General features: G+C 43.0%; 2 long non-coding RNA genes across 2 annotated transcripts in view; one reads left to right on the top strand and one right to left on the bottom strand.

The window, feature by feature from the left end:
• The window catches only part of LOC120370679, a 31,953-nt gene that overhangs the window by 7,098 nt on the left and 3,479 nt on the right, over positions 1-21,376 (top strand). The window lies entirely within an intron of this gene.
• The window catches only part of LOC120370678, a 55,144-nt gene continuing 52,059 nt past the window's right edge, over positions 18,292-21,376 (bottom strand). The window contains exon 6 of the long non-coding RNA XR_005583875.1: positions 18,292-18,491. This is a non-coding gene — a long non-coding RNA (uncharacterized LOC120370678). The remainder of the gene's footprint in view (positions 18,492-21,376) is intronic.

Raw genomic sequence — 21,376 nt, 5'->3', positions numbered from 1 at the left:
GTTTTCTAAAAATTCAACCATAACTACTGTACTTGAAGCAGGAATTAATTCAGGGAAGTTCTATGGCCTATGTTATATAGGAGGTCAGGCTAGACAATCACAATGTTCCCTTTTGGCCTTAAAAACTATGGTGGGGACAAGTAGGGAAACTGTAATCCTGTACAATTAAATCTGCATCTCTACCCGCTGCAGCTATGCATGGGATTCTCAGGAAACATTTCGGAGTTTTCTGATTGTGAGGCCTGGCAAACAGAGCCTGCACTTGAGTTTCCTATTGGGAATAGTTTGAGGAATAACACCCTATTCAAGAATGCTACTTCCCTCTAGTCTTAGTTCCTGGAAGAGATGTTGGCTACCATGTTCTTCATCACTGGAACGTATGGAGCATTTAGAGACTGTTTCCAGTTCTGGCAATACTTCCATATGGTTCAGATTGTTCCAGAGTGTTAACTTATGGCCACTCTGATTTGGTTCCTCCTAGTTTGGAGGGAGAGGGCACTGTAGAACAGCTATCTGACAAAACTGGGACTTGATGCCCTAAGTTTTTTGTAAGCAGTTTAGATCTTTCCAGGCAGTCATTAAAGTTTATGCTTAGAAGGCCCTTTAACAAATCTTAATATGAACGAACCCAGCCAGACTGAGACACTTATCTCTAGGATCTTTGGAGCAAGCAGGTCTAAAAAAGGAATGGGATTCTAACAGTATTAAGTTTTAGTTCCTCCATATTAGCTCTAACAAGGTCGCTGCTTGTGACAGGCAGCTGTTTGCTCCTTTCCTGCTTTCCCTTTTCTTTTCTTCATTAATCACATTAGAATGCTTCTATAACAGAGAACAGGCACACAAGCAGGAAGCAGTGTTACCAGAGACCCCAACAGCTTTACCCTGCAAGAAAGATGAAGCAAACATCTATTATTGACACTTATTATTTTTGTTTAAAATATGGATTTATTTTTTAAACCAGTGAAAGTTTAAGACTAAAGCCTTGGCATCTACCATGAATCCCAAGATGTCTAAACTGGGAAAAGTGGTTAACATATAGATTTTTCTGTATTTACTAGAAACCCTATGGCTAGGGCATTTACCAGATGGATTCTGGCCAACATATGCTGGGTTACCTTTGTTGTGATTATGGTACTGTCTAAGTAAATAAGCATTTTCACTGCCATGGGCGTTAGGGGATGAACAACTTGTTTTATACCCAAAGTAAAAACCTTTGGGACCACATACTGGCCAAACGCCATTACTCTACAATTTCCTGTAGTTTGAATGAAAATGCTGAGGAAGTCTTTGCTTATATTACATTTATATTTTAAAAGATTCCAAAAAATGCTCTTTTAAAAATAGTGATATCTTTAGGCAGCCATAAAGAGAATTAACTTTGGCTTAAAAGTGGGTGGAGTCCCCTCATGGACTTGGGGATCCTGAAGAAGGAATCTTATGAGAATTTCTCTGGTTGGCACTATCTAGAACATACCTTCTTACCTCCTTTCGGGCTAGCATTATTTCATATGTTAATGTGTGTGTTTGGTTACTTGCTTTGGATGGGAACTGAAATAGAATTTTAGCCCCTCTTAACACCTAAGTAGGCACATTATTAATAAATTAAATAAAGTATATAATAATTTCCCTAAAACTCCCACTTTTAGACTATTTCCCAATATATTTTTAAATGAGAAGTTATATTAGAGTAAATAAGAGAAAAATCACTTTGGGGGACACTTCCAATCCATTCATTCACATTTATCCTCTTGACAGAATTCAGATAGTGTATTTTTATGGCATATTTGGTTGCTATTCCAAACATCTTTTTATCGAATAGCAAAATTATTAGATGAGTAGAATCCTGTATGCATTATAAGAGCACAATTTAAAGCCTTCCCTAGGCTAATTTATGAAGCACTAAATCAATTGGAAAAGTTTTTCTTCTTTCTTAATCAGACACAGGGCTGTTTTTTCAGTGGTTTTGTCTGTTTTCATGGCTTGCACATTGATCATTGCCTGGTACCGTTAGCCAAATGCATATGGGAAAAGAACTATCCAAGGGATGAAACTATATATATATAGTTTATATACATATATATATATACGTATATATATATATATACACACACACACACACACACACACACACACACAGAGTGATTTACATTTTTCCCCTAAATGAATTCTCTAGGAATTCCTTATAAGTACTGTAGTGCATAAGTCATTACTGAATGGGGTTCACAGACACTATTCAATTAGTAAGGGAATATAATTAATGCAACTGTTAATGCATAGCAGATTTGTGAAACAGACATTTGTGCCTGCCCTAGGTCATTGCTAGTAAATCAACCAGTAAAATGTTTTGTAGGCAATATAGAAAGTACAGAACACTGGCATTTCCAACACAATACTGTCATATGGCTTTGCCAAGACTGACTTATAGATTGTAACAATACCAATATGTGAAAATAACAACACCTAGTTCACGTAGCACTTTTCCATGTACATCTCAAAGAGGTTTACAAAGGCAGGGAAACTGAGGCACAGAAGTGCAGTGACTTGCCCAAGGTCATCCAAGAAGCCAGTGACAGAGCTTGGAATAGAACACAGGCCTCCTGACTCAGTTCAGTGCTCTGTCCACAGGATCATGCTGCCTTCCCATTTTGCTGATACTGCAATTATTCTTTATGCTAAAAGATTCTGATTTACTTATAGAGAAATATCTTAAAATGATATTTGAGTTAGGGAGATTACTGCTAGTCATGGCAACAGCTGGATCCTGTTCGAGTTTGAAGCTGGTGGGCCAGTGTAGTGATAGCCTTGTTAGATATTATAAATATCTTTTGCCCTAATTCCAGGCAGAGGCTTTACCGTGCTACAAAGACCTACCAGATGATTTGGTTTGGTTGGGCTGGAAAGTCAGATACAGACAAGCGTAAAGACTGGCCAACCCCATCCAGGACAAGGGGGAAGCCAGTAATTTGTTTATCTTTCAAGGACAGTGTAATATGCATCTCTTCTCAGACCTTTGCTGACACAGTGGCATTTGGTTTGGGAGTGGAGGGCAATGTTTTGTCGCTGGTCTTTTTGTTTTCATTTGAAATCAAAAATGTAATTTGTTGTGTTAGATGATACACCCCTGGGGCCTTTTGTAATCAGTCACATGCTGTGAATTAAAAATAAATTAATAAATGCCTTGTTATTGTTTAAAAAGAAAAACACCAAACACTGTTATAAAGTTGAATTATAAAATGAATAAATGGGCCTGGTTCTTCCCATCAGAGCTGCACTGTGGATTGCTGGAAGTAGGCTGACAATCCCCTGTCCTTTCTCTTTAGGGGATCTCAGCAGCCTTACTGCTTAGCTAAGGGTCTGTTGGTATGTTAGGGTCCTTCAAAAGGGCATGCAATAGCTCCATATCCATGTGCTTTTGACACATAAGGGCTGAGGTCCCAAAAGAAGCCTGGTTTAAGAGGGGAGGAGGGGACTATAAGTGTTTGTATGCCATCATCTGATGTTGGAAGATCCGGGGGTGGGGAGGATATTTTATTCTTAAATTAACGTTGACAATAAGTGGAATAAGTTGAGCTCCATTGTCAATACATAGTTGTCGACTACATGTGATTTTTCACTTCTGTCAGCTAAATCAGAGATCTAAATGCAAAATCCAGTTCTCAGGGATATCATCTGGATATTTAACACTCCAGAGGACTGTAGGTCCATAAAGCAATGAGATATCAATATAGTATTTTCACTTGTGACAGATATAATCTTGCTCCAATATTGTTAGTTAGAAAACTGTACCCATTTTCCCATTTTCCCTAGAATAACCCTGTGGCCCTATCCCATTGGGCTAGTCCACAATATATTTCCCCTGCAATGCTATAGTGCATCCACCTAACAAGCCTGTGTTCTGTTAAAACTATGGTTCTGTGTTTAACGCACACCCCATGCATTGCTTCAGCAGTGCATTGAAGCACCTCTCCCAAAGCTTCCTGCACAAAACTTCTTTCAGGGCTTGTCTACACTACCTTCCAGATCAGCGGGCAGCGATCGATCCAGTGTGGGGTCGATTTATCATGTCTTGTATAGACGTGATAAATTGACCGCTGAGCTCTCTCCCATCGACTCTAGTACTCCACCAGAATGAGAAGAGTAAGCGGAGTCGACGAGAGAGTGTCAGCTGTCGACTTACTGTGGTACGTCAACTTCAGCTACGCTATTCACATAGTATCTTAAATTGCACCTACTCCGAGGGCTTGTCTACACTACCACGCGGGGTCATTCATGTATAGTATTAGCAGCACTATGTGCTAAGTTAATATCTCAGTGGTAGGATATTGTTTTTAATATATAGGAATGCAGCAGTTTACTTGGCCTGGGTGAATGGTCAGGGTCAGAGGAACGTTTTAGAACCTATTCGAGTATTTGGTTTTCAGTGGTTTTGTTTGTCTAACAGAGTGGCAATTGGGATAGTCAGGAAAGAACCACAAGACCCCATGGCACCAACACACTATTCAGGTGATACTGAGGGGCTGAGACGTTTACACCATTGGCTGTAATAGTAACTGGCAGGGGAAAATGCTGTCATAGGCCTAGGTTGGAAAAGTTAATTTCACGTTCATAGAGCACAATTACTCCCAAGGGGTGAAAGCCAGTCCTGTGCAGGGTCAGCGCATGCCTATGCACCACTTAAGTCTCAATTTAAGCCCTACTTTGGGTCCTACTCACAGGGGCTAATGTCACTCAAAGTAGGCTACAAAACTCGGACAGAACTTCTGTGCTTCTAACAGACAAATGAGAGTTACTATGTTTTATTAAAGTTTCATAATTGTGATCTAGCGTGGAACAATCTCATAAGCATTGGCCATACCCTCATGAATACCCATGACAAATGCCATTAGCATAGAACACAAAATGGGATTTGGCATGATGAGAGATTTAAAATTTACACATGCAGTTGCCCCATTTAAAATGTTCTACATAGAATGTATTTTTAAACCATAATTTTCAACCCACCTATTCAATGCCTTATATTTTGAGTTTTAATTCTAATCAAGCTAATTTTAAGTCATCACAAACACATACCTGCCAGTAATGAAGGTTGTTTAATTAGGTCCAGATAAAATAGCTCCAATTCTGTTTCTGATCCACCTGTCAAAGCAAATCAGTCTTTTACATGACTTTAAAAAAAACAAATTAGACTAGCTGATGATTTTTTGAATATTCAAGTAGACACAGTGAAGATAAATCCAAACAGAACTTGTGACTGAACAAAAGCCTGGAACGTGACCTCAAAGATGAAGAGATCTTGTTCTGCCAGAAGGAGATTTCCAAGCTGGGTCCTTCAGGATTATGTCAAGGACAGGATGCTAAAAAGAAGCAATTGAAAGAACAACAGTATCTTCCGCAGCTTAGGGCAAAGTAACAGCTCAATGTTATGTAAAACTAAATACAAACAGCAATGTTAAAGGTCCAGCTTAAAGCCCCAAAGCCAGGTAATTCAAAACAGGGGCTTTTGATATGGAGAAAAACCACAAGCTGTTTGCACTACTTCTAATAAAAACAAACAAGTATATAGACTGAGTCTATCAGGGTTAATAGTGACTGAAAGTTATACATCCCAGAGCTGTTTACTGGTTTATGTAATGATTTGGTAGTCTAAGCCCAGTTACTAGTGAGCAAGTATCCACATTAAAAAGACCATCATAACTGGCACTTTTTGGGTATCTCGGAAAGTAGACAATCAGAATGATTCATCTCACCTCCCAGGTAACTATCCCACAAGGATCTGATCCAACATGACTGGACTCAATGGGAGTTCTGCCACTGACTTGTGTAGTTGCAGGTGCAATTAACACCACCAGACACACTGCTGATAGAAGGAAAAACAGTGTTTCTAAAACCAGGGCCAGCTCTAGGGTTTTTGCCGCCCCAAGAAGCAAAAAAAAACCCAAAAAACCCCGCGATCGTGATCAGCTCTACCGCCGTCGCTTCAGTCTTCGGCGGCAGGTCCTTCCCTCCGACAAGGACTGAGGGACCCACCACTGAATTGCCGCCGAAGACCCAGATGTGCCACCCCTTTCCATTGGCCACCCCAAGCACCTGCTTGCTGGGCTGGTGCCTGAAGCCAGCCCTGTCTAAAACCTGCTTCAGGTAAAACTTTGAGCTACACCGGGGTGCGCAAACTTTTTGGCCTGAGGGCCACATCGGGGGTGTGCAACTGTACGGAGGGCCGGGTAGGGAAGGCTGTGCCTCCCCAAACAGCCTGCCCCAAGCCCCCTATCCGCCCCTCCCACTTCCCACTCCTTGACTGCCCCCCTCAGAACCTCCAACCCATCCAACCCCCCCTGCTTCTTGTCCTCTGACCACCCGCTCCCAGTCCCCTGACTGCCCCAACCCCTATCCACACCTCCACCGCCTGACAGTCCCCCCAGGACTCCCACACCCTATCCAACCACCCTCTGCTCCTCATCCCCTGACCACCCCCCACCCCTAACTGCCCCCCCCCGGGATCCCACCCCCCTGCTTACCCTCCTGACCCCTATCCACATCCTTGCCCCCTGACAGGCCCCCCGGGACTCCCACTCCCAATCCTCCCTGTTCCCCATCCCCAGACTGCCCCGCCCCAGAACCTTTGCCTCATCCAACCACCCCCTCCTCCCTGACTGCCCCCCAGGACCTCCTGCTCCCTTACTCAACCGGCCCCCCGCTCCCTGCCCCCTTACCAGCAGCAGGAGCTCGCAGCCACGACACCCGGCCAGAGCCAGCTGCACTCCCCATGCTGGAGGAGCGGTGGGCCAGGAAGGATGGTCCCGCTGTGTGTAGTTTGCCCACATCTGAGCTAGACACTTTCTGATATTGCTTTCTCAGCGTAGAGACCGTGGAGTACTAGTTCAACCATCATATTCAATCTTCTCACCCTGTGTAGGGGCTCCTCCGGAACAGGGCTGTGATAGCAGTGGGGGGCAGCTATCAATGCTACTGCCTGTTTGGGACTACTTCTAGTCCCATCTGTGAATGAAATCCTGGTCTCACTGATGTCAATGCCAAAACTCTCATTGATTTCAGTGTGGCCAGGATTTCACCCAAAGTATTTTTATTGTGTCAATCAGTGCAATACCTAGGTACCATATACAGCAACGTTTGAGTTTGAGCATGATTCTGGTTGGGACTATGCTTTCTACTGCACACTGGGGGCTTGTGCAGTTATAGGTGACAGCATTTGCAATTTGTGAATCTTGTGTCAAGTCCTGAAAAAAAGCAAGATATGATCATCTTCATCTACTGTGGCAAACAGTTACTCTTTGCTGTAAATGCCTTGTGTCCTACTCACACTTTGTTCTGGGTACCATTAGCTGCATTATACCTGTGATGTAGAGGATGAGAAGGCCTTTTCTGTAATTGGGCCCCAGTACTGAACTGGATGCACCAATGAATAGGAGCCATTTCAAGTAGAATATGTTCATGCCTACCTGCTCCACCTAGGAGATGGGGCATCGTTAGTCCAAAGCAGATAGCACTGCAGCTGCTCATGCCTGACGTAGCAGAACTGGTGTTGTTGGAACTTTGTGAGGTGCAGGCATAGCTCTTGGCCAATTAGAGGAAGAAAAGGGAATTTCTGGCCACTGTTTTGGTCTGGGTGTCCAAATGTAATGTGGAGTCAAGTAAGATTCCGCGATTGCATCTGTTTGACAATAAATGGACTCATGCTTTTGACAGAGTTGCTGTCATGATTTCTAGAAGATCTTCAAAATCCTGCCCTCTGTCTTTAGTAATGCAATGTAAATATGAAATAGGAGTAGAGAAATCACCCTACCTTGTAGGGCTCCACGTCCACCAGTGAATGTTTTCCTTGAGGAGTGGAAGCTGTCACTCATGGCCCTCCTGAGCGAAATGAGCACTCTTCTCTTGACTCTTGCTTACCATATTCCACAGATGAGCTAGCAGTTCCTTGTGGCCAGCTGGGTCACACCATCATGGATGCTTTTGGCTACAAAAGAGATTACCCATCAATGTGATCCACACTGTCTCCTTGCTGGGTCTGAAACCTGGCTTAGAGTGGTTGAGGATATTGGCAGAAGTCAAATGCTGTTGGAGGCAGGTTGCAACTGTCTTCTCAGTAACACTGAGTAAGATTTGTGAACAAAGTGGGAAGTAAGAATTTTAGGATACGTTGATTAAAAAAAAAAAGTATCAACTGTATTGTTGCCTGCTTCAGGACCTTTTTTGGGCCCTCTGTGATGGGTGTACTGATATCATCACTGAGGAGAGGCCCACATGCTCTATAAGTGCTTTCACCAGACAGAAGGAGCAGCAAAGAATCCTGTGGCACCTTATAGACTAACAGATGTTTTGCAGCATGAGCTTTCGTGGGTGAATACCCACTTCTTCGGATGCAAGCAGTGGAAATTTCCAGGGGCAGGTGTGTATATATAAGCAAGCAAGAAGCAGGCTAGAGATAACGAGGTTAGATCAATCAGGGAGGATGGGGCCCTGTTCCAGCAGCTGAGGTGTGAAAACCAAGGGAGGAGAAACTGGTTCTGTAATTGGCAAGCCATTCACAGTCTTTGTTTAGTCCTAAACTGATGGTGTTAAATTTGCAAATGAATTGGAGCTCAGCAGTTTCTCTCTGGAGTCTGGTCCTAAAGTTTTTTTGCTGGAGGATGGCCACCTTAAAATCTGCTATTGTGTGGCCAGGGAGGTTGAAGTGTTCTCCTACAGGTTTTTGTATATTGCCATTCCTAATGTCTGATTTGTGTCCATTTATCCTTTTCCTTAGAGACTGTCCAGTTTGGCCGATGTACATAGCAGAGGGCATTGCTGGCATATGATGGCATATATTACATTGGTGGACGTGCAGGTGAATGAACCGGTGATGGTGTGGCTGATCTGGTTAGGTCCTGTGATGGTGTTGCTGGTGTAGATATGTGGGCAGAGTTGGCATCGAGGTTTGTTGCATGGGTTGGTTCCTGAGCTAGAGTTACTATGGTGCGGTGTGCAGTTGCTGGTGAGAATATGCTTCAGGTTGGCAGGTTGTCTGTGGGCGAGGACTGGCCTGCCACCCAAGGCCTGTGAAAGTGTGGGATCATTGTCCAGGATGGGTTGTAGATCCCTGATGATGCGGTGGAGGGTTTGAGCTGGGGACTGTATGTGATGGCCAGTGGAGTCCTGTTGGTTTCTTTCTTGGGCTTGTCTTGCAGTAGGAGGCTTCTGGGTACACATCTGGCTCTGTTGATCTGTTTCCTTATTTCCTCATGTGGGTACTGTAGTCTTGAGAATGCTTGGTGGAGATTTTCTAAGTGTTGGTCTCTGTCTGCGGGGTTAGAGCAGATACGGTTGTACCTCAGTGCTTGGCTGTAGACAATGGATCTTGTGGTGTGCCCGGGATGGAAGCTGGAGGCATGAAGGTAGGCATAGCGGTCGGTAGGTTTTCGGTATAGGGTGGTGTTAATGTGACCACCACTTATTTGCACCGTGGTGTCTAGGAAGTGGACCTCCCGTGTAGATAGGTCCAGGCTGAGGTTGATGGAGGGGTGGAAGCTGTTGAAATCATGGTGGAATTTTTCTAGAGTCTCCTTCCCATGGGTCCAGATGATGAAGATGTCATCAATGTAGCGTAGGTAGAGAAGGGGTGTGAGTGGACAGGAGCTGAGGAAGCGTTGTTCCAGGTCAGCCATAAAAATATTGGCATATTGTGGGGCCATGCGGGTGCCCATAGCGGTGCCACTGATCTGGAGATATATATTGTCATTAAATTTGAAATAGTTGTGTGTGAGGATAAAGGCACAGAGCTCAGCAACCAGTTGTGCTGTGGCATCATCAGGGATACTGTTCCTGACAGCTTGTATTCCATCAGTGTGTGGGATGTTTGTGTAGAGAGCCTCTACATCCATGGTGGCTAGGATGGTGTTCTCTGGAAGGTCACCAATGCATTGTAGTTTCCTCAGGAAATCAGTGGTGTCACGGAGATAGCTGGGAGTGCTGGTAACATAGGGTCTGAGTAGAGTCCACATATCCAGACAGTCCTTCAGTGAGAGTTCCAATGCCAGAGATGATGGGGCGTCCAGGATTACCAGGTTTGTGGATCTTGGGTAGTAGATAGAATAACCCTGGTCGAGGTTCTAAGGGTATGTTGATTTGTTCCGGTGTTAGTGTAGGGAGTGTCCTGAGTAGATGGTGCAGTTTCTTAGTGTATTCCTCAGTGGGATCTGAGGGAAGTAGCTTGTAAAATTTGGTATTGGAGAGTTGTCTGATGGCCTCCTTTTGGTAGTCAGACCTGTTCATGATGACAACAGCACCTCCTTTATCAGCCTCTTTGATTATAATGTCAGGATGGTTTCTGAGGCTGTGGATGGCATTGCGTTCTGCACGACTTAGGTTGTGAGGCAAGCGATGTTGTTTTTCCACAATTTCTGCCTGTGCACGTCGGCGGAAGCATTCAATGTATAGGTCCAAACTGTCATTTCGACCCTCAGGAGGAGTCCATGTGGAGTTCTTCTTCTTGTGCTGTTGGTGGGAGGGTAACTGTGTATCAGTGCGCTGTTCAGTGTTGTCCTGGAAGTATTCTTTGAGTCGGAGACGGCGAAAGTAGGCTTCCAGATCGCCGCAGAACTGTATCATGTTGGTGGGGGTGGCAGGGCAGAAAGAGAGTCCCCGAGATAGGACAGACTGTTCTTCTGGGCTGAGTGTGTGGCTGGATAGATTGACGATATTGCTGGGTGGGTTAGGGGTATCACGGTTGTGGCCCCATGTGGCAGGTAGGAGTTTAGACAGCTTACAGTCCTTTTTCCTTTTTAGAGAGGTGAAGTGGGTAATGTAGATCTCCTGTCTTATTTTAGTGAAGTCCGTTTGTATGGAAGTTTGGTTATTGATGAGAGTCTCTAGGTTGGAGAGCTCTTTTTTGATGTTTTCCTGTTTGCTGTATAGTATGCTGATCAGGTGGTTCCTCAGTTTCTTAGATAGAGTATGGCATAATCTCTCACTGTGGTCTGTGTAGTATGTAGATAGCAGTGGATTTTTTACCTTTAGTCCATTAGGTATGATGTCCATCCGTTTACATTTGGAAAGGAAGATGATATCCGTCTGTATTTGTGCAAGTTTCTTCATGAGGTTGATGGATTTCCACTCCATACGGCTAAATGCAGTGCCTTGCATGGTGTCAAGTATCAGAGGGGTAGCCGTGTTAGTCTGGTTCTGTAGAAGCAGCAAAGAATCCTGTGGCACCTTATAGACTAACAGATGTTTTGCAGCATGAGCTTTCGTGGGTGAATACCCACTTCTTCGGATGCAAGCAGTGGAAATTTCAAGGGGCAGGTGTGTATATATAAGCAAGCAAGATGCTGGCTAGAGATTACGAGGTGAGATCATTCAGGGAGGATGGGGCCCTGTTCCAGCAGCTGAGGTGTGAAAACCAAGGGAGGAGAAACTGGTTCTGTAATTGGCAAGCCATTCACAGTCTTTGTTTAGTCCTAAACTGATGGTGTTAAATTTGCAAATGAATTGGAGCTCAGCAGTTTCTCTCTGGAGTCTGGTCCTAAAGTTTTTTTGCTGGAGGATGGCCACCTTAAAATCTGCTATTGTGTGGCCAGGGAGGTTGAAGTGTTCTCCTACAGGTTTTTGTATATTGCCATTCCTAATGTCTGATTTGTGTCCATTTATCCTTTTCCTTAGAGACTGTCCAGTTTGGCCGATGTACATAGCAGAGGGGCATTGCTGGCATATGATGGCATATATTACATTGGTGGACGTGCAGGTGAATGAACCGGTGATGGTGTGGCTGATCTGGTTAGGTCCTGTGATGGTGTTGCTGGTGTAGATATGTGGGCAGAGTTGGCATCGAGGTTTGTTGCATGGGTTGGTTCCTGAGCTAGAGTTACTATGGTGCGTGTGCAGTTGCTGGTGAGAATATGCTTCAGGTTGGCAGGTTGTCTGTGGGCGAGGACTGGCCTGCCACCCAAGGCCTGTGAAAGTGTGGGATCATTGTCCAGGATGGGTTGTAGATCCCTGATGATGCGGTGGAGGGTTTGAGCTGGGGACTGTATGTGATGGCCAGTGGAGTCCTGTTGGTTTCTTTCTTGGGCTTGTCTTGCAGTAGGAGGCTTCTGGGTACACATCTGGCTCTGTTGATCTGTTTCCTTATTTCCTCATGTGGGTACTGTAGTCTTGAGAATGCTTGGTGGAGATTTTCTAAGTGTTGGTCTCTGTCTGCGGGGTTAGAGCAGATACGGTTGTACCTCAGTGCTTGGCTGTAGACAATGGATCTTGTGGTGTGCCCGGGATGGAAGCTGGAGGCATGAAGGTAGGCATAGCGGTCGGTAGGTTTTCGGTATAGGGTGGTGTTAATGTGACCACCACTTATTTGCACCGTGGTGTCTAGGAAGTGGACCTCCCGTGTAGATAGGTCCAGGCTGAGGTTGATGGAGGGGTGGAAGCTGTTGAAATCATGGTGGAATTTTTCTAGAGTCTCCTTCCCATGGGTCCAGATGATGAAGATGTCATCAATGTAGCGTAGGTAGAGAAGGGGTGTGAGTGGACAGGAGCTGAGGAAGCGTTGTTCCAGATCAGCCATAAAAATATTGGCATATTGTGGGGCCATGCGGGTGCCCATAGCGGTGCCACTGATCTGGAGATATATATTGTCATTAAATTTGAAATAGTTGTGTGTGAGGATAAAGGCACAGAGCTCAGCAACCAGTTGTGCTGTGGCATCATCAGGGATACTGTTCCTGACAGCTTGTATTCCATCAGTGTGTGGGATGTTTGTGTAGAGAGCCTCTACATCCATGGTGGCTAGGATGGTGTTCTCTGGAAGGTCACCAATGCATTGTAGTTTCCTCAGGAAATCAGTGGTGTCACGGAGATAGCTGGGAGTGCTGGTAACATAGGCTCTGAGTAGGGAGTCCACATATCCAGACAGTCCTTCAGTGAGAGTTCCAATGCCAGAGATGATGGGGCGTCCAGGATTACCAGGTTTGTGGATCTTGGGTAGTAGATAGAATAACCCTGGTCGAGGTTCTAAGGGTATGTTGATTTGTTCCGGTGTTAGTGTAGGGAGTGTCCTGAGTAGATGGTGCAGTTTCTTAGTGTATTCCTCAGTGGGATCTGAGGGAAGTAGCTTGTAAAATTTGGTATTGGAGAGTTGTCTGATGGCCTCCTTTTGGTAGTCAGACCTGTTCATGATGACAACAGCACCTCCTTTATCAGCCTCTTTGATTATAATGTCAGGATGGTTTCTGAGGCTGTGGATGGCATTGCGTTCTGCACGACTTAGGTTGTGAGGCAAGCGATGTTGTTTTTCCACAATTTCTGCCTTTGCACGTCGGCGGAAGCATTCAATGTATAGGTCCAAACTGTCATTTCGACCCTCAGGAGGAGTCCATGTGGAGTTCTTCTTCTTGTGCTGTTGGTGGGAGGGTAACTGTGTATCAGTGCGCTGTTCAGTGTTGTCCTGGAAGTATTCTTTGAGTCGGAGACGGCGAAAGTAGGCTTCCAGATCGCCGCAGAACTGTATCATGTTGGTGGGGGTGGCAGGGCAGAAAGAGAGTCCCCGAGATAGGACAGACAGACAGAAGGAGCAAGTGTTTGGCTGCCATATATTGGCACAGACTTCCATTGTCAATTGTAGTGCCTCCCACTGAATGGTTGGTCTAGATTGATAGGTGCTGATGGCAAGCTCCATCTCCAACCCTTTTTGTTACTGATCTGTTGCCCTAGTGAGGGTGTTCTGGATTTGTTTACTTTTTCCAGTGAGATATGAGGGTCTTTGCAGCAGGCATTATTACTCAGGTCCTAATGGTGGATGTAGACAGTCCAGTTTGGTTAGATGTTTTACACCATTTCATGTTGTTATGTATGAAGAATCAGGCCTAATATAAGTAAAAGCAATCAGGAAATTAAACAATTCATACTGTTATCAAGCAAGGAAGTATTGTACCTTTTTTACCAGCTGTGCAAAGACAGGAAGGTGAAGTTCTTGTCTGTATAAAATGGCCCATGTATTTTGTGAATCTTGGATTCTGCTATAAACTCAAAAGATTGAATTAAATAGAGAAAGGTTAATGAAAGGTTTCAGTCTTGATTGTAATGACCACAGTGAAGCCAAGGGGCAAGAGAGATGGCAGCTTTAACAATTAAACTCCCTCAACACATTCTTATTTATCCCTATCGCCATAATGAAGTGAAATGCCACAATTAATCATATCACACTCATTACTAAGAAGCTCTCACGTCTCTCTTTTGGAATGTTCCACAAGATACTCATGTTTTTATTCATCTTTATTAAGTCAGAGTATTTTAGATGTTATGTGAATTAATCTTATTTTTAATAAATCGTAGGAACTATTTATACATTCTTGGTAAATTTTGATATTGAAAGATGGCTTTTTAACTACACAAAATACAAACCATTTCTTCCTGCCACCTCCATTTTACAGTCATGATAGCTCAAGTATCTGCTCTACCACAAACTTACAACAATAGGGCCACAGACATACCATTCATAGATATTATTTAGATTGACATAGTGACCTGAGTGCTTAAAAAACAGAGAAAGACATAGGTCATGCCTCCAAAGCATTCAATCTAAAGAGACAAAAACAGATGAAGAATGGGTGAAAAGGAATGTACCAAAAAAAGCAAATTCGTCAATCTTTGTTAACATTAGATGTTCCAGCATCAAGTCACTAAATGCCCAGATTATTTGTGTGTTTTGAAAGAATGTCCAATTTCTGGGTTGCCTTTACCCACCAAAGCATGACCAGTTCACAACTGGTATCTGCACTACAAACACATTGTTTTAATATATATCCACAGTACTGTTGCACTTCATATTAGGCTAAGACCACATCGTTTTACAAAGGGTTTTTTTACCCACGAAAGCTTATGCCCAAATAAATCTGTTTGTCTTTAAGGTGCCACTGGACTCCTTGTTGTTTTTGTGGATACGGACTAACATGGCTACCCCCTGATACTTGACACATTGTTTTACATCATATCGATATGATGTAAACCAGCATTACATATCATGACGTCAGAAAAAGGAATCATTTTCTGATTGGTTGTACGTAGGTATTCATGTTACAGAACAATCTAGTATGTGTCTCCCCCCAAATTCATTAAACAAATAAAAGTGGTAACAGCATAAAATGGTATTGAAAACCACAAACCCTTATTTTCCCACTTAAAAAAATGAATGTCTGGTAACTTAGGTATTTCTCTACTTAATAGAGCATTTTTGTGGCTTTTATACTTTTACTGATATTAAAATAAGATTGTAAATTAGAGAAAGGTTAATGAAAGATTTGAGTCATGATTTCAATGGCCACAACCAAACAAATGGCCCAAGGAAATATGAGCTTGCAACTGAAAACAAAAAACAAACACACACCAAACTTTTACCCTCTACCTTGATATAACGCTGTCCTCGGGAGCCAAAAAATCTTACCGCGTTAAAGGTGAAACCGCATTATATTGAACTTGCTTTGATCCATTGGAGTGCGCAGCCCCGTCCTCCCGGAGCATGGCTTTACCGTGTTATATCGGGTTGCGTTATATCGAGGTAAAGGTCTATTTATACCTATTGCTACGACACAAGGCAATTCCACCATTGATTATATCTCATTGATTACTGAGTTGTCATCATGTACCCCTTGACGATGCAAGATGGATGTTATGGCAATGAGAATTCCTTATAAGACTTACTTAGTTGTTTATTCAATCTGCTAGCTTCTTTTCATTTCTTTTTTGTGTTTGTTTGCTTTTGTAAAAGTTAACAGGCAGATTTTTAAAAGCACTGGTGGATTTTTGTTATTTATAAAACACTACTAGATATTTTCGCTACCTTTGATGTTTTCAGATATTGAATGCTAACATTTTAAGAGGTTAACAAAGCACAAAACCCTTTATGTCTGTAACAGAAATAAGTTTGAATGTTGTTGCGTACTCTGGGCCAAAATTTTGATCAGATACTGCACAGCAGTGTAAAGCAGGTAAAACACCATTGAAATCAACGAATGAACTGACTCCTAATTTCCACTCTCATAACCAAGAACAGAGGCTGTGTGTGGGGTAAACCCAGAGCCAAACCAGGGCTGCGTGCTCAGATTCCCCTCCAAATAAGATGCAGTGAATCACCATTCGGGCATGCACTGACTTAGCTTTGGTCTGCACTACAGAATTACATTGGTATAACTACATCGTGACCTAAGTGCTGGTGTGTAGACAGCTCGATGTTGGTGGGAGGTCTCCCACCAACATAGCTTCTGCCTCTCACAGAGGTGGATTAACTACCCCAATGTGAGACGCTCTCTCCTGTCAGCTTAAATCATCTTCATTAAAGTGCTGTGGCAGTGCAGCTGCGCCAATGCAGTATTTTAAGTGTAGATCTGCCCATATTCTTCCCACAGAGCCTTCCGTGACTCAGCCTTCAGGCATGCGGCAGCAGCCTATCCTAGAACAGAGTCTGGGTCAGATGACCTCCCAGGCCCAGGTATTTCCCTACTCTCTCTAGAGCTGCAGATTAGTGTGTGCAACAGCACTACCCAGGAAGGAATCCTCCTGCAGCCTCAGAGTGTATCAGACTCTCAAGACTCCCAGCCTGCTCTTGATCCTGTCCCTGCCTAGCCTAGCCTGAGCACTGTTCCTGCCATACTCTGACCTTGCTCCAGCCCTGTTACTGACCCACTCCAGCCTGGCCTCCTTTTCCAGAGCCTCCCCAGGCCCCCAGATTCTGACTACCCGACTTCAGTCTTCTGCCTGGACCTGGATCCTGGCTATGGTAGTGACTTGGCTTGCACCTGGACTCTGACTACATTACTGATTTCAGCTTGTCTACAGACAGTGATCTCTGTTCTGACCCTGGGCTGTCCCCAGATCTTGATTCCAGTGCCACCATTGGCCCAATCCCGACCCTATGTCCGGAGTCAACCTCTGCTCCAACCACTAGGCCTTACTGCCAGGGGGCAGTGCCTGACACACTATAGGTTCACAAAGATGTGCACCTATAAAATAATGTATGTATCATCTGCTGAATATTCTGTACTATTCATGGAGTTAAATTTAACTTCTTGCTTTAATTGCTTATCAGTTTCATAAGCATAATTCCCATGACTTAAGATGCTTTTCTTAGGATCTGCTATCGTTCCATATAGAACTTTATATTTTTCACCAATTTTTTCTGTTTAAAATGTATATGTATGTAAATTATTATTCATCTGAGTCTCACATCAGAGGTTCAGTATAAATACTGAATCAATGTGGAAAACATCGCGTCTGCTTTAACTTGACTTGATTATACCTAAATATAAATTAGCATTTCAATCTATTTTTAGTTGTCTTCATTGTATTATATTGTGCATTTGTTAAAAATGTATAGAATATAAACCAACTATCTTTACATGTCTGTATGCTAATAAAATGAAACCTATCTTAACTGGTCACTCATGGTAATAGGGGGGGAAAAGTTGACTGCCTATTAGACAGCACCTTTAACTAAGGCCTGGTCTACACTGGGGGGTGGGGGGAAGAGGCGGGGTCGATGTAAGATACGCAACTTCAGCTACAAGTTTAGCATAGCTGAAGTTGACGTATCTTATTTCGACTTACCTCCCATCCTCATGGCGCGGGATTGAAGGCCACGGCTCCCCCGTCGACTCCGCTACCACCGCTCGCCCTGGTGGAGTTCCGGAGTTGACGGGGTGCGCGTTCGGGGATTGATTTATCCTGTCTAGATGAGACACTATAAATCAATCCCCAATAGATCGATCGCTACCTGCCGATCCAGCAGGTAGTGTGGACGTACCCTAAAGGTCAAATAAAAGTATATAGGAAACCTTGGGATGCATTAATATGTTTTATCTTTTTTAAAACAAGGCTACCTATTGCAGGTAACCAAGTCAGTGCAGCTTTTACTGAACAAGTTTGAGCTATTATAAAGGATCAATTTAATGTATATACTATTTTTGCCCCGTATTTTCAATATATTACTGTTACATTTATTAGCTATATTTTAACCAACTTGGTATTCAAAAGGTTTTTAAAATAAACACAGTTGCAAAACACTGAAATTGGTGATGGTGCAAAGTACCATTTTTCTAGTCTACAGATGTGAGCGACATGTGTATGTGACTGAAGAAAAGTTATGACTTTTGAATGACGATGACTTTTAAGTTTCTTTAATAATTTTGTTAAATGCAGAAGAGGAGGACATGAAGACATTAACAAATACACAATTAAACAGGTCAGGCCAACAGTGCAGTGCTGGACATTCAGGAACCCTCTGCTAATTTTAATTAGCTGCTTTCCCTTGCTTTCAAATGTAATTAAAGCAGCTTAGTTGTGCTCAGTGATGCAAACCACCTTATTTAATCACTAACATTATTTCCCTGAACTATTAATGATTTTCAAAACGCATGTTTATGCAGAATTAGAACAGTAATTATCCTACCAGTTAATTTTGTACCTTCACATTTCACACCTAGCTCCAACGTCATTCATTTACCACAGGCTTTCTGTCAAAACAAAGAAATGCTTGTTCTAAATGTTCTTCTGACTGCCAAATTGAAAGCCAAGTTTTGTAACACTAATAAAGTAGCTCCCAAGTGAAACAGGTGTAGTAATTTAGACCCTTCCTGTCTCAAACTTGCACGTACATGCTATGTCTTTTCTTTATTAGTTTTAAAATGAGAGCTTGGTGTGCAAAATAAGCTATTTAATTCAGACTTGTGGAGCAGAATATAATCTTTAATTTAAACTAGAGCAGTAAAAAAAGGTCTTTAATTTTAACTGGCATGTGCATGTGAATTTGAATTAATAATCCAGAAAATTGAAACTGTTTTGCTGCTGTTGCTGGATACTGACTGTTCTTCACTTGCCCTTAGTTTCACTCTCTCTATTTCTCTCTCCCAAATTTTGGCTTGTGTTTTATTATTATTATTATGCAGCTATTTTATGCAAGCTAAAGTGTTCTGAAAAGGAAAGTCTCAGTTGACTGAATTTCCCATATAAAAAAATACTATATTAAAGAAATACTTAAATCTGTAGCTAGTTTACAAAAAGAATATAATTGGTGTATTTGTTATATCTACTTAAGACATAATACGAATGTCCACTTGATTGGCTCATCAGATGTTGAGGCTTTCTCCTGCTACTACTTTTAATCTAAGCCTGCTGCATTATCCACCTATCTACTCATATGGTTACCACCAGAATATCAGATAGCCTTATAATCATTGAATGATTTGCCCTTCCAATACTCTTATGACGTAGGGAGGTATTCTTATTCCCATTTTACAGATGAGGAACTCAGCCAGCGAGAGATTAAGTGGCCCAAGGTCACACATGAAATCTATAGCCAAGAAGGAAACTGAACTCAGATCTACCCTTCTAACTAGAGCCCTGTGGCTGGAAGGGGTTATGAATGATCTCTCAGCTGGCTGATTATCCTGAATTGTAGCATGTGCTAGCTGTGAAGTAACATGCTGCTTCTTTGAAAATGGATGCCTCATGAGCAGAGCAGGATGAGCAGCCTGTATAGAAATTTCCTGCTCCCTGCTTATTTGTGCCTACAAGAAGTCAGGTAGGTGAATGTTTCACTGCTACTACTTGTGCCTGCAATTCAAGTCAAAATTTCATCAACAAAATGAGAGACCAATTGGAGACTCAGCTGTTGATCAGGTCCACTATTTACATATACACATTTAAATTAACTTATTGTAGGAACTGTTTTAGCAAAAAAATTAAAAACAACTTATAGTGCTTCTAATTCTGATATTCATTTGATAACTGTATTTTGGAAGTGATGTAATCTCAGAAAGGATATTAGACCCTTATGTTGCAGCCACTCATGCATGTGATTAACTTTAAACATGTGAGTAGAACCTGTGAAGTCAATGGGACTACTAACAAGCATAATGTTATTTTTGTGAGTAAGTGATTGCAGGATGGAGACTTAAGTGTGCAACATTTTGCGCAAATATTCAAGTGATACTAAAACATTACATTTTAATATTGTAAATATATATATATATATACTAATTTTTAAATGTAGTAAAAAGATACAGAAGACACTGACCACTGTACAATAGAAGCTGATTCAGTATTACAACTTTATATGCAGTTTACCAAACTAGCTATATTTTAATGTATTTAAATAGATTAGATTTTTTTAAAGAGTTCAGTAAACTTCAAATTGCTAAAATTCTTTCAATATTTTTAGAATGCCAAGATTCATGGTCTCCTGGCAACTAGCAATCACATGGCTGCATAGGTTTTGGCCTACTGTTACAATGCGGTTATGTGTTTGGTTGATGATTTATTCAAACCCAGTTTTCAAACCTGCTGTTAGCTTTCTCACTGCTTTAATGCAGCTAGCCCACCATTCATAACTGTCAAGAACCAATTCAGCGGGACTTGGACTTATTAGGCTCCAAACTGTGTACTGTACATATTTAGTTTTGTCACTGTGCATGTGAATATACACACTATTTTCCATTCCTTTAAATTGCTCTCTTAGGTTAACACTGGAATATTTTTTACCCAATTATCAAGCAAACCCACCCAAAACAGATGCCCAAACTTCCTGCATTCTGAAGAATACATTTCTGTACAACATTTTTGTAGTAGGTGGTAGTGATCCTGAATGCAACTAGTCTAAAGAGGGAGGCAAAGAAATGGAGGCAAAGTTTGGTTTTCACATGCTGTAGGTATATTCAGTTATCATATTTATATAGCACAAGGCTTAAATTTACAGAGATATACAAGATGGAGGGAAGCATCTTCCACAAATATCACAGCACTCAGAAGAGAAGCTAAAAGGGTCTTCTTCCCTTAAACCAGGACTGGTGCAAGGATGTTTCGCGCCCTAGGAGAAACTTCCACCTTGCACCCTCCCCCGTCCCCAAGCCCCAGCCCTGAGCCCCCCCCACACACACCCCATGGCAGCTTCCCCTGCAGCAGCTCCCCATCCCCACCCTCCGCCCTGAGGCATCCCCGCCCCAGCTTACCCCTGCTCCACACACGAGCATGAGCACCCCGAGCACGCTGTCGCTGCTTCACTTCTCCCACCTCCCAGGCTTGCGGCGCCAATCAGCTTAGGTGCCGCAAGCCTAGTAGGCAAGAAAAGTGAAGCAGCCACGGCATGCTCAGGGAGGAGGCGCGGCAGGGGTGAGCGGGGGCGGGGAGTTCCCCTGCATGCTGCCCCCCACCCTTACTTGCTGCAGGCAGCCCTCCCCGCTCTCCCGTGCCCCAGCTCCCTCCGCCTAAATGCCGACGGCAACCAGGGCGGCCGAAGATCTGGCCGCCGTGGTTGCTGCCGAAGAAAATGGCGCTCCCCAAATCCTAGAGCCCTAGGCGACCACCTAGGTCACCTAAATGGTTGCACCAGCCCTGCCTTAAA

This window comes from Mauremys reevesii, linkage group 8 (genome assembly GCF_016161935.1).
Source record: "Mauremys reevesii isolate NIE-2019 linkage group 8, ASM1616193v1, whole genome shotgun sequence".
Taxonomy (NCBI): domain Eukaryota; kingdom Metazoa; phylum Chordata; order Testudines; family Geoemydidae; genus Mauremys; species Mauremys reevesii.
The sequence above is the reverse complement of the archived record's forward strand: the minus strand, read 5'-3'. Positions and strand labels throughout refer to the sequence as shown.